Below are 14994 nucleotides of genomic sequence, written 5' to 3'. Positions count from 1 at the left end.
AAAAGCCTATGTTGCAACTAAGATCAATGCGAAAGTGTGGAACAAAAGGCTTGGACACTTAAATCATGTTGTTGTAATAAACCTACAAAAGAATGATCTGGTTCAAGGGCTACCTCACCTTGAAGCTAATAGACCAAATTGCAATACTTGTCAATTTGGTAAGCTAAGAAGTCTTCCTTTAAAAAAAAAAACCTGGAGAGCTATTAAAAAACTGAAATTAATCCACATAGACCTAGCTAGACCTCAAAAAACTTTGTCACTTATAGAGAGTAAGTATTACATGGTTTCCATTGATGACTATATAAGGATGTGCTGGATTTATTTCCTCTGGTACAAGTTAGAGGTTGTTAGGTTGTTCTGGAAATTCAAGCAATGGGTTAAAATTGAAAGTGGTTATAAGATTTAAGATGTTTTTTCTTTACCTTTGATTATTTTTAGTTTTTAATGTTAATAAATTGTTTTTGTTAGTTTTAAGCCATTTTTTAGACCCAAATTGTCCAAACGCGCCATGGGGAACTAACAATATGATTGAGTGGTGAAGGAAGTCGAGGATGTCCCAAAATTTAAGAAATCACCTCTCAGATAGGGGTATAGTGATACTGAGTCATGGATGTCGTGATGCCTTTGATAGTGCTAAAGAGAAGGAAATTGAGGCATTTCCAATGATATCGTGATACTGAGACACCCTAGGACCCCCAATGCAAGACTGACGTGGGTATTGCAATACTAGAGCATGGTTATCACGCTATCAATGACTACAGTGGTAGTTTTTTTCCGACACCAATGCCAATCAAAATACAACATTCAGGGGCATTTTGGTTCAAAATTTTGGATTGTAATCAGATGTCAAAATACACTTTTGCTATTTGTTAGCTAGTTTTACTGTAGCTAGGTGTTATTTATCTTTAAGTACTTGGACTTTGTGTTGTATTTTCATTTTCATCCTAAGCTTTTAATATAACTCAATCCTATTTTTAGTATCTTAGATAAAAATACGATCTTTAGTGTTCTTGTGCATTATCTTTATTGCCAATGTCATCTACTTCAAGAATCTTCCAAGAAAACCTTAAGCTTTCTTAACTTTATCTCTTGCACTTAATTTAATGCATACTTTAGGTGTTTATTTGATTGATGTTTGTTTAGAAATGAGGATGAGTGGATAAATCTTAGGTGGTTGGTTGATGGAAGTGTTGTCTAGTTAGTTTTTGGTACAGGGACTAAATCCTAAAAACTGAACTAATTAAAATAGACTTCAAAACTTAGGTTTGAATACGTTTGAGTTAACCGATAAATGGTTGTTATGCTTAGCTGCAGGATAAAAGAGGCTCTGGACAAGCTAAGTCGTCAAGAATAAGGAAGCAATGTAAGTCCTGCACTCTGTTTTGGATGGTTTTTTAGATTAATTTGTTGAACGATTTTATGTTATGGCTATTTTGGGTTGTTGAGTCTGTCGTTATGTGCAAAACTATGATTGAGCATGTTGTGAATGCATAATTTTGTACAAGTATGTGATGTAAGAATGATCTTTGAATGTTAAAACAGATAATGTATGGTGTTGCATAAATGGTGTACTTTATATCATATATCAAGCATCTACTTTGCATGAAATGCTTGTATTGCATGTTTATAACGGTGAAATACGGAGGGGAGATTTTTGACGGGATAGATGAAGTTAGGATTTAGGAAATAGAATTCTATTAAGATTCCGTAATCCGATGTTGCTTGGTGTAAACCGTACTATGTGAAGCTTCAGGCTTTGTAAAGGGGACACTGTGGTGTTAGAGCATCAATGTTAGAAATGGCGAAATAAAAGCATGAGGATTAATAGAAAAATGAAGTTTCATTAATATTCACAATTCGGTGTTGCTGGGTGCAAATCATGATGTGCAAAGCTTCAGGCCTTGCGAAGGGGACATTGTGGTGTTCGAGCATCAAGGTTAGATGAGAAATGAAATGTTATCAATTGACTTACTAGAACGTCACCATGACGACAGCTATTAGGTTCCATAGAGTAACACTGCGGCGATAGTAAGATCTTTCAAGGTGGCACCTCAAAGGAGATTTAAATGTGTAAGACCATAGTTCGATTATGGCAATATAGAGGGTCCACCAGGACATTAAGCATTTGGGTAAAATGTGTGAGACCATAGCTCGACTATGACAACATAGAGGGTCTACCATGACATTAAATATGGTGTAAAATGTGTAAGACCATGGCTAGGCTATGGCAGCATATGGAGTTCACCAGGACAATAAATACGGGGTAGTCTATCGGGACAATTGAAACGGGATAGTCCACTGGGATGGTAATCATAAGAAATTAAACAAGTGTTAGTGAGTGGTAGCTAACTAACAGGCTTAAGGAAACCAGTCGAGAGTGGCAAAAGCAACAAAATGAGTAGAGCCTGCCACAACGACAAACCTGGAAGCTGGAAGGGCCCATGGGTGGTATCCCAACAGAAACCAAACATGGGAAATGGCGTGCCAGTAATACCTGGTGTTTAGGCCAAAAAAAGGGGATTGTTCGAGGATCGTAGATAAATATTCACCAAATCGTTACAGAAGGGTTAGGAATCTGTAATCCTTAAAAATGATGAGAAATTAAGAGGGAAACTGCGTGAGGGAATAAGTCCACACATTTTGGTTGATAAACCAGAATTGGTGATATTGAGAAGCTCAAACGGATCTTAAATCTAAGAATTCATAGGTAAAAAGGGGCAGTTTGTGACTAGTAAGCCCACTACGGGCTACTTGAGCAGATAATCGGTAGGAAAAAAACAGGGATTAAGGCCCATTTGGAATATATCTGCTAATACGAGAGATTTAGAAAAATTGGAGCAAGATGAACTAACAACCAGGGCTAAAGGGCATAGTTCAAGTATACTACAATGGTAGGTCATCCATTAACCTAATTTACTGATAAGTTTAGAACCGTGAGTATTGAGCTAGTTAAGGTGCAAGGAAGCTGATATAAAGCGGAATCAGACCAATACGTAAAGAAGGTGCTTATGTTTAAGATGAAGGATAAGCTTACTAGGGAAAAGCTGCGGGAAAAAAAGGCAAGACATTGATTGCACTAGTGAAACCTATTAAATGTTAAGGATAAATAATGAGTTCTAAACTTCTGATTTAAAATTTATTACTCAAAAATCTTGTTGATACACTACCTAACAAAATTTCACTAAGTTTAATTGAATTTACGAATCTACTACAGCTTTGTAGGATAAAGGTTTGACTCGAAAATTGAGTAGAGGGATCAAGCCAGACACCGCCAATTGTGAGATAGGCATGGATGCCGTTTATGTATATAGAGGGGCTCCCTTAGAGGCCATGCCTCGAGGATCAAGTCAAATGAAACTATCTTTAGGTTTAATTTTAGTGATGTAAATATTGCTAAGTTGGAAGACTGTAATATATATATATATAAAAGAAGAAGAAGAAAAGTTACATTTCTTGATATGACTTGATGTGTATGTATGAGTTTAAGTTAATTAGAATAGAATCAATGTCGTTGTCATTGTTAAGTTATTCGGGTCCTTGTATCTCCCAATATCTGAAGCTGGCAAGCGAGTTGGGTCTAGGCACTACATTGAGTAAGAGTTTGATGGATAGTATTCTTAAAGAATCCTTGGGTGAAAGGATTTTAGGTTACTCTAAGAGCATTAGATATTCAACAGAGCTAGAGTCAGGACTATGTGTGATATTAATTAGCTTGCAGATGGCATGGAAGGAAGGTCATTGAAGAATTTCTGTGGAGTTGGATAATTTGACAATTGTTAATCTTGTTAACGATGTTTGGGCTATGTCAAGTAATCTCTCTTTGGTCTGTTCTATCTAGCATTTTAAGGAACGAGAATGGCAACTTTAGTTCAAACATGTTGGTCGAGAGGCAAATATAGGTGTTGGTCACCTTGCAAAGCTATCTTTTGATGGTGATCTTACTACTTGGATTTTTCGTGTTGTGCCTGCTAGTTTAATAACCATTCTAGATAATGACACTGGGGCTTGTCTACTAGTTGATTGAAGCCTGATCTGATTTAGTTTAGCAATTTTGTTATCTGCATATTAAAAAGAAAAAGTATTTGAAATTGTGAAATCATTATCAACATGATGAAATTGTATGAAAAAATCTTACTAAATTATAAGTGATTGTATCTTTTGTTTTGAAATAATGGGGAAGTACACTTCGTATATCATTTGATGCAATTTAATTACTCATCTTAAAAAAGTTAGGGTAAATTATATAATTAGTTACCTAATTTTCATAAGTTTTTACTTTGAACACCTAAAATAAAAGATATTTTCACTTTGGGAACTGCCATTAACAACCATTTTCATTTGGGTCACATGTTATTAATTTGAGATAAAAATATTATTTTACATTCATTTTAATCACCTAATTTTAATAAGTTTTCATTTTGGCTGCTTATTTTCTTTATAGGATTTATTTATAATTTCCAAAAAAACTAAGCTTTTACAAGGAATTGAATTGATTTTCCTATAGAAACCCAAGTAATTTCCTATAAAACTTAGGTTTTTTACTTTTACCAAAGAAATTAAAAAAATAAAATGATTTTTCCTTGCAAAAACCCTGATAACCTCAAGTTTTTCCCTTTTACATAAAAAAACTAAAATTAATTCTAAAAAGGAAAAAATAAAAGAAATTAAAAAGATAAAATAACCCAAGTTTTTCCTTGTAAAACCCAATTAATTCCTTATAAAACTTAGATTTTCCCTTTTACTAAAAAAACTTAAATTAATTCTAAAATAGTAATTTTTTCCAATAAAAACTCAAGTTTTTGTCTATAAAAATCAAGAAATTCCCTATAAAATCTAAAATTTATCATTAGAAAAACTAAAATTAATTTTTTTTTAACAATGTCATTTTAGGTTATGATCATGAATGTTCTTTTTGATACAATGCCTAAAACTACTCATATCCCCTTCTCAACCTATAGATAGGAGAATAATGCGTTTTAGTACACTCAAACCTATGTCCTTCTACATTGGCAGCAATACTCATGCCAATCGAGGTAAGATTCAATCGGCTAAACTAAAAATTAATTCTAAAAAAAATAAAATAAAAGAAATTAAAAAGATAAAATGATTGAGCAACATGAAAACTTACTAAAGTTAGATGACCAAAACAAAAATGATTGTGGGCGTCAAAGCCTAAAATACAATCCTTTTTATTTTTTATGCTAACTGTATAATTTATCAAAGAAAAAAAAAACTAGTAAAAATCTAATCGCAACTTATCAAAATTAAGCCAAAAAAAGAAAAGAAATAGGGATTTGTGGTTAAAGGTTGACCAAAATATATCATCACAATTGATAATTTCATAGTCTTTTTAATGTGATTCCATAAGAGATGATTCTCTGTTTTAAATTATTAACTTGGAAATTATAGAGCTAGCTACGACTTTGTTAATAACTTTTGAATCCATTCGTTTCAAAAAAAAAAAAAAACAATTAAAACATTGCATTGCGTTCTCTAGAAAATGATACTAACTTCCCATTCGTCTCTTACAATTCCAGAAACATGATCCAAGTTAATTTATAGATAAATAAATCATTATTTTTCATGTTAATGAGAATGTTTTCTTTTTCGGTTTTATGCAATTCTATCCATCATTATCTCAACCACATATTTTGTATAGTTGGTTTTAGTTTAACTTCTGTACCCTCGTGATATTAATTCGATTCGACTCGAAAAAAATTGAAAAAAAATTTGAATTTCGAGTTAAACGAATCGAGTTATTCGCTTCAACTTAAAATTTTTTTTCGAATTTCAAATTTGAATCAAACTGAGTTTTTGAATTTAAATAATTCAAATAATTCGAATATCAAACTATAATATTTTATATTTTTACCCTAAATTCTCAAACCTTTTTATTTTTTCCTCAGAACTTTTACTCTTTCCCACTTTTCCCCCAAAACTTTTACTCTTATCCTATCCCAACCCCCAGTCTACCCAAAATTAATTTCCTACCAAAATTTTACTCTTTCATTTACTTTTTATCAAAATTTTACTCCAAAAACCCTCAAAACTTTTTATTTTCTCCCATATTTTCCCTTCAAAATTTTACTTTCCTATTTACTATTACTTCCCCTCAAACTTTTATTACTCAAAACTTTTTATTTTCCTCCTAAATTTTTACTTCTCACCCTTTACTCTCAAATAAAAAATTAAAATTATCCAAAAAAAATCAATAAACATAAATAGTAATAATTTTATTTATATCTACTATTTATATTATTAAATTAAATTTCACATTTTATATTATTTATATTATTAAATTGTTTAGTCATATTTAATATTTATATTAAAATTGAATTATTAATTATGCCATAAAATATTTGTGTTAAAATTTTATATTGGTATCAATTTCACATTTTATCTTTAAAATAACTTTTATTAAAAATTTACATTTTTACATTTAATATATTTTTTAATTCCAGAATACATAGTGACAAGAATCTGAAGATAATTGAAACAACTAAGCAAGCAAAGAAGCTAACATGTATATAAAATATTAATAAATAAATTACGAGGTAATGAAAGTCAATAGAAAATTTTATTAAGGTGGACAAATTTTATAACGATGGGTGACAATGGTTACAAGGACCCAAAATTATTTTTTTAAATTTATCTCGAACAAATATATTCAATTTGATTCAATTTAAATTCCATCTCACTCGACTTGATTCAAGAAAATTTCAAATTAAATTAGGATGATAAAATATAATTCGTCAACTCCATTAACTCGAAATTTTTTCATTTGATTCAATCGAACGCTCACCCCTAACAGAAATAAATGGGCTTCTCTAGAAGAAGGATAGCTCCTCATTCCTAACTTCATTTTGCTCATACAAACACTTCACCAAAATTGTATCTATTAGAGTTGTGTGACATAAATTCTTATTTAAAAAAAATGACAAGAAAAGGGGCCTATGGAGACAAAGGCTGCAGTCTGTCGCAAATCCCCATTAAGTATAAAACTGGACTGGGTTTGCAACTGGGAGTGCGGGGGTTGGATAGATAGGGGGATCTATGTGGTCCGGTACAGCACAAGTGGAATCCGTATAGAAGTACAATTCTTCTATGTGATATTAATTTGAATAAGGTGTTTCAACTTTACTGCATTACTTCTGTTAGACTTTGATTAGAATAAAGTTTTTAAACGTATAAATAGACGTAATTGTCTCTCTTCTTGTATTCAATTCGAATTCAACCGTTAATGAATTTTTCTTATTTTTAATTTTTCTTAAAAGGGTTTCCATATAAAATTATCTATGTTCTATTTTTTCCTTTTTCTTTACCATTTATTTTCATTATCCACGTTGGAATTTAATAGTGAAGTTTCAAAAGGTTAATGACTTTTACATGTGTCAAATTTTTCTAGTTTATTTTTACCAAAAATATTTTCATTGACAATTACGTTGGCTAAAGAAACATGAATAGTTGTCTGTCAAATATTTTGTCTGATTATTTGCGTCTAGAAAGTTGGGAATATTTTACTGCGCAGACTTCGAATGTCCTATAGCGTACGCTGATTTCAGAAACTTAAACTAACCACTGTTTCTATAAATAAGTAAGAAATGAATAAAAAACAAAATGATATTACAAATAAAGGGGAAACCTGAAGAGCACAGATACATAGAAAATAAAAACTTGGGTTCTCAAAAGCAAGGGTTTATGAGGATTTCAGGGCTTTTTTATTATTTTCTGAATATCCTTGTCTTATGCAGGGCTAAAGTCCACCATTACAGGTTTTTTTCGTAAGTTTGTTGCTCTTTCCCTCGTTTCCGGTTGAGCAGCGCTGAGTTTTGATTTTGGGTTTTGTTTATTTATGTCTGTTTAAATTAGTTGGAAGAATCCCGGTTCACAAATGTGTAGCACGAACAACATCTTGACCCGATCAATGCCAGCTTTCCGGGCTGGGTTCGCATAAGGGACACAGTTTTTGTCAATGTCCACCATCAAGCCAAACATGCTGTTTCCATCAAGTGGTAATACTAGTATATAAATATATGTATATGGTTACACGTACACCTTGTTTATGATAAAACAATTAATCATATATATGTTTGTGGGTTTGTAGGAAGCACGTTAAAGATTCAATTGATGGTTCGAATGATTTAATTCAGTCAAAGAGAAACTTCACTTACCAGATTGAATTGAATGATTTAACCTTTTTCTATGTTAATGTAATCTAAGTCTAATCTTTGATTGATTAGATTTTAGTTTGATTCAATCAAAAATATTCTTGCTAATATTTTAAAAGCAACAATTAATAATGTTATCAATTTAGACTTATTAACGGAGTTATAAAAATATGACAAACATTGTTGGTAGGAGTTTATTAGAATACCATCCGGATAAGAACCCATAAAAATCTGGAGAAATTACAACCATAATTAGACTGGGGGCGTTAAGAAAAAGAGACAAATATATGCAGCTAAACATCTACCATTCTCGTCCATGTTAATCCTTGCATATCATCGTGTAGTAGCTGCAACACCCTTGAAGGCGGATCTCGAAAAATCTGCACACCAAACGATCGCCCAATAGACACAGCAGCCATCTCATCTGCTACACGATTACATTTACGATAAATATGCTCAACCCGAACCTCTCAATCTCACTGGAGCAAAACTAAAATTGATTGCAGAACCACATTCAGCGGTGCAACAATATTCTACTTTTGCAGTAAGTGCACTACCGATGCACTATCTGTCTCCAATATCACTTTTCTCATCCCCAATTTCCATGCCCGACAGAGATCATGGTAGACCCTTATTTTGAATATAAATAGCTTTCAAAATTCTTATTGCTTTCATCTCTTATAATTTGCGCCATAAAAGTAGAAAAGACAGTTCAGACCAAAAGCATAAAGTTGTTTTGGGAAAACTTTCAACAATGTACTCCATAATGAATTTTACCTTGAAGTGTTGGAGAGTGTTGCACAATAATTTTACTAAGAGAAGTATATGATCAATTTGCTGCCATCTATCACAACTCTTATAGTTAAAATAGGGTGATAGAGATTAAGTCTTAAACAAATCACTCTCTTAAGACTATATATGTCATCTCCATGATAATAACTAGTGCGAAGAAGTTTTACTGCATGCAATCCTCTAAGATGCCGCAATTCCAATCACCCATTATCCATCTTACTAACCTGCACTATTTAGAAAGGTTTCCACCAAAATTAACATTTTCTTCACTCAATTTGATTAGCACTCTTAAAACTTAGAAAGGATTTTATTTTTCCTTTTCCTTTTGAAAATGGATAATTTTCCTACGAAAAATTAACCATATTTATAGCATAGAATTGAAGGAAAATTTTAATGAAGTGAAGCAAAACTCGCATCCTTAAATGTTTGTTGATGACAACTTTCTTTAATATTAATTTTTGTTTTCTTTTTTAATTAAAATACCCCCAACATTTCATCTTATATGTGGTGTGCGAAAAGTGATGATAAAGTAATAACAACAATAGTTCTCAACATGATCTTTTTTATTCACATGTTAACATGTAAAAATTTTCAATTAAACACGTGGTACTATTTCGATAGCAAATATAGTGAAATTTTAAAAAATTAAAAATTTTGTTAGATAAAAGAATTCTTATGAAAATAAAGTGATCCATGATATAGGAATTAATGAGAGGAATTTTAGAAGTAAAAATGTGACAAAATGATCAAATCATAAATTTTGAAAAGTTTGAGGGTTAAAGTGTAAATTTGATCAAAAAGTGAAATTTGGATTATTATTGATTATTTTGCATGAAAATGTATTGGATGAATGTTAGTGTGAGAAAAAACACTTTTGGACCAAATTGAAAGAATTCCAAAAGTATAGAGACTAAATTGTAGATTTCCCATTTTTATTGAGAAAAAGGTAAAAGTTAATATTTACCACCAAAAGACTTATACTAAAGGTTTAGTATAAATTATGAGCTTGTATTGGACTAAGTGTTTAATTTTGTAAAGAAATTGAATTTTGCGACACAAAGGGGTGACATGGTAATTTTGTCAGGAAGGGGGTATTTTGGTCAATTCTCAAGAATTCATGATGTATATATTATTTATATGAGATAATTGGTGCATGGAATAAAAATTGGACATTTAGAAATTGGATCATGTTGGCGGTGTAATGCCCCCAAAATATCAGTGTCTCCAATAGTAGTATTTCGAAAGACAAATAGCAAATTTTTCCAAAAAGTAAGAGTTTTTCAATTGAAGAATGATAGTAAAGTCAAAATTTGACATTGAAAAAGCAAGTACGAATAGTAAAATTTTAATAAAGGTTAAACTGAAATTTTGTGAAAAATGGATTAAAAGTGACAAATTTACCATTTTAGAAAAGGAGCAAAAATTTAAGAAATACTTTTTATGAACTTGACATAGATATGAATTGATAGGTGAAGTCAAAAAATTCGGATATGGACTAGATTAAAAAGTGGTGAAAAGTACAGGGACTAAAGTGTGATTTTACTATTTTATAAAAAAGGCTTAATTGCAATTATACCATAAATAATAAAATCTACTTAAGTAATAATTACTTAGGACACATAGGTATGTGATGTGTCAAACAATTGAGTGATGGAAAAGGGTGAAATGACTATTTTACCCATATGTCTTAAATATGACAAGATATTTTAAAAGGTAATTTGGTCATTAAATATTATTTTTAAATTTTAAATTATAAAAGTGTGATATTTTGATGGGATAAATTATAACCAATAATTACAATCATGTGATAAAATTAATTAAATAATTAAATGTTAAATAAGAAAATTCTGGAAATATGAAGAGAAATCACTCTTTTATAAAAACCCCAGCGTGGGGTGCATGGAAAAAAGGGGAGAGGAAAAAAAATGCTTTACATTTAATTCAATTTGGTTTTTTTTTCTTCTTTAAACTATTTCTAACCTAAAATTCTTTGAAATTAAGGTGAGATATCACATTCAACTCTAATTCAAAAGTGTCCTTTCATATGAAACCAAACATAGAGGCTTGAAGATGAAGATGGAAGTGAGAGAAATCTTAGGTAAGTTATTCCAACTATTATGTTATGTTTATTTGAATATATAATTTGATGTGAAATTGTAAAAATTAAGTGTGTATAATTATTTTCTAGGTTCCAGGCTATGAAAGTATTATGTTCATGTATAATGTGAATGCTGAATGATTTTAGGAACAATTTGATGGATGATTTTAAGTGATAAATTTGATAAAATCGAAATAAGGACTAAATTGAAAATTGTGAAAAAATTTAAAAATAAATGAATTAAATAGATAAATTAAAGTTTGGATTTTTTATGATAAGACTATGAGAATATGATATTTGAAGTATTGGAAAATTTTACTTAATTTACCGTGTTTTAAATTAAAAGGATGAAATTGAGAAATTTTTAAACATTCAAAATTGAAGTGTTGAAATGTGGAAATCTGAATTTTTAATGCTTTAATTTTTAATTATGGTCTTTTACTTTAAAACTTAGAAAGGAGACATTATGTGATAGGATTTGAGTTAATAGGGACCAAATTGTAAATATATAGAAATTTTGAAATAAAAAGGACTGTTTTGCAAAAATTTGCAAATTGGGATTTAAGATTGCAAGTAAAAAAAGAAAATCTGATTTTTTGGGACTTGATTTTAAAACTATGTAAATTTGAGATTTCAAGGATTAAATCATAAAAATGAAAAAATTAGGGAGTATTTTATAAAAAAAATTTAAAATTTGGAGAATAGGAACTGTTTTGTCACTTCTAAAACATTTAGTTATAAATTGGGTATAATAATTATATACTTGATTTAATGAAATATTTGATAAATATTTATGTATGAAATTAAATATTTGAAATTGATAAGTTAGAATGGTTATAGTTCGTATGTGATTTGGAATATTTGTTTAAGGCTATGAAATAAGTTAAGATGGTAGTTATATGCATAAATTTTAATATAAAATGAGAAATTGATTTCAAAGGTTGAAATTAAATTCAATAATAGTAAATTAATTTTTTAAATGTTAAGAAAAATTTTAAAATTTTTTTATGTGATATCTCTTACTCGAATCTATTTTTTTAATCTATTAAGAAATGTTAGAGGTGAGTCACAATTTAGCAAATTTTGGACTTAAAAACTTGTTGGGTGGGCTTTTTGCCAACTTAGATATTTTTTAAGGGAAATAGAGTGTAGAATCATCCCCATCCTTCGCCCATCTAGCCAGCCATCTTCCACACATGGGAGCTCTCTCTCGCTTTTTATTCTTTCTTGCATTTTCTCAAAAATGTTCAAAATTCTCACCCCCTATTTTGATGATGATGAGGAAGTTAAGAAAGTTTAGAAATTAATTTTGGATATATTTTTAAATGTATAGAAAATGAGGAAATATTGAAATTGGGTTCTCAACCTTAGTTGATGATAGAATCAAGTTTTTGGAGATTTGATTTCATGTGTAAAAACATTTAAAGGTAAGTACCTTGGATACTCATATTTCTCTAAGTTAATTCTGTGGTTAAATAAGTGAACTTCATAGCTTAAAAGATATGAAATATGTGATTAATGAGTTATAGTAAAAATGACAAGCCGTGAGGTGTTATAAACGAAAAAAAAAGTGATAGAAACTTTGAGTTACTCGAACATATTAGGGTGTCTGTGGACATGTATGAATTATGATATTAATATGGAAAAAAATGTTAATATAATCAGTAAGGCTGAGTATGTAATAAATCGTTATTTGCTAATAGAATTGATATATAATAAAATCATGCAAATAGCTAAATGAAATTATGATTCTCCACTAAATTGGAAATGAATATGTATATGAAGACGATAAGATGTAATGAAAATCGTTATTGATTATGAAATTGAATCGTATATTTTAAACATAATAAATTGATAAATTTTGTTATTATATTAGTATATAGAAACATAAAATTTGAGATATGTTGAATACAAAAATCCAAATCTAGTGTTTTCACATACGTTTAATATGGTGCATGTTTTAATATCTGATAAAACATGTAGAAGATGTACTCATTTCCATTTAATCATAGTAATGAAGTTGCTGCATGCCATAGCTTCTGTTTGTATTTCAGCAAATAAGTTTGTGTCACATGCCAATGTTGATACTTGATAGTATGCAATTCTTTTATGATGTAAATAATCAAGTATTAGAATTTTAAATGATAAAAAGTGCATTTCTTTTATATGTTACATTATCGTTTTTAACAGTTCTTAAGATAATTATTTTAAAATTTGAATGTTATTGGCAGTGGCAAATTTAGAGGGGCTGGCATGGGCCCCGACTCCTATAAAATATAAAATTATTATTAAGCCTTTAATTTTTTTAAAAAAATTTAAATTAGTAAAGGTAAAATTGTACTTTGACCCTCTAAAATTATAAAAATTTGATTTAATCTTTTGAAAATTATAAAGATATAGGCTATAAAAAAAATTAAAATTTCATTTGGTCTCCTCTAAAAAATTGTTTTGACTTCGCCCCTAGTTATCAATAATGACATGATATCAATTTAGTTGAAAGGTTTAGAAGAATATAATTTTTATTATATATATAGTGCATAATGCTCTAGACAAATTTAAAGAAAAGTTCTAAAAGATATCTATTATAATAAATATCATATTGAGACTATAAATGTAAGATGTGTTGAATATATCTATATTCCATCACGTAATACATTTGTATTAAAAAGCTCACCTATTTATCTCCAATGTGCACTACCGGTATATTGACATCATTAAATCATATACAATAGTAAACCAAAAGTTTACTAATTTGAATGTATCAATTTCTTGACATTCTGATCAATAGTGAAGCGAAAAAATATTGATAATTCACATGAACATTTATAAATGAGTTAGAAGGATCTTTAATTTAAGGAATTCTCATATGTTATTTGTTCAGAAAAAAAATTAGATTATTAAAAATTTGTTAGATTATTAAAAAGCTAAAAAATTATTTTAGGGGGTTGAAATTAAATTGTAATTTTTATAATTAAAAAATGTAATTTCACCATTTTAATAGCCTATATCTTTATAATTTTTAAAAGATTAAATTATATTTTTATCATTTTTAGGGGGCAAAGTGTAAATTTATCTTTACTAATTTAAAATTTTAAAAATTTTAAAGGGCTTAATTGAAAAAAAATTTATTTTAGGGAGTCAGCCCTGAATGAACATCTTGCATTTATGAATTTGATATGAGTCTATTTCATCCATCATGTGAAACATTTAAATATGACTTAATTTTGACAAATGTATCTACAAGATAATCATATGTGTGCTACCTACTCACAACCAACTAATTATGAGATTGTTTATTTAAATAATTATTAAATTAAGAATAAATAGTTTAAATTATACAATTAAGATTTATTAGTACTTATCACAACAAAACTTCCCAAATATACCAAAGCGATTGCGAAAAGTAAGATGAAAAGGTTAAGAGGTTTATATATATGTATTCACTGTAAGAAGAATAAAACAAAGTTGAAATTGACTTCTTTTTGAATTATTAAAAATTATTTAGGGTGAGTTTGGATGGACAGTATGTTTATCTGCGGTTAGTGTAAAAACAGTGGTAGCGGTGAGATTAAATATTGTAGCGATATTGTAGCATGAGATAAAAAGTAAGCTAAACGCACCACACATGACCCAATCGCCCATCCAAACCCACCCTTAGTGTTTTTATAACCTTTAGATTCTTTTATCGAATTTTTTTAAAATTTTATTTAGAAGAGTTTTCTTTATATATTTTGAAATTACATTATTTGGTCATGATTTCTTAAATTATATGTAATCTAACATATAAAATAAAAATAATGCCACGTCGATAATAAAAAACCAAATTAAAAAAAATGTATAGAGATGAATAATTAAATTAAATTATATGTGTTATATATAAAACATAGAAAGTAGATTACTGTTGTATTAAACGTGGTATTAATTTATATTAGAAAA

At 29.2% G+C, this 14994-nt stretch overlaps 1 long non-coding RNA gene across 1 annotated transcript; it reads left to right on the top strand.

Moving 5' to 3' along the window:
• Positions 1-7642: 7642 nt before the first annotated feature.
• Positions 7643-8291, top strand: LOC121229007 (uncharacterized). The gene is made up of 3 exons (XR_005926423.1): positions 7643-7781; positions 7870-8012; positions 8105-8291. It is a non-coding gene; the product is annotated as an uncharacterized lncRNA (long non-coding RNA).
• Positions 8292-14994: the final 6703 nt, after the last annotated feature.

This window comes from Gossypium hirsutum, chromosome A05 (assembly GCF_007990345.1).
Source record: "Gossypium hirsutum isolate 1008001.06 chromosome A05, Gossypium_hirsutum_v2.1, whole genome shotgun sequence".
Classification (NCBI taxonomy): domain Eukaryota; kingdom Viridiplantae; phylum Streptophyta; class Magnoliopsida; order Malvales; family Malvaceae; genus Gossypium; species Gossypium hirsutum.
Note: the sequence above shows the minus strand (reverse complement) of the source record. Positions and strands in the feature narration are given on the sequence as shown.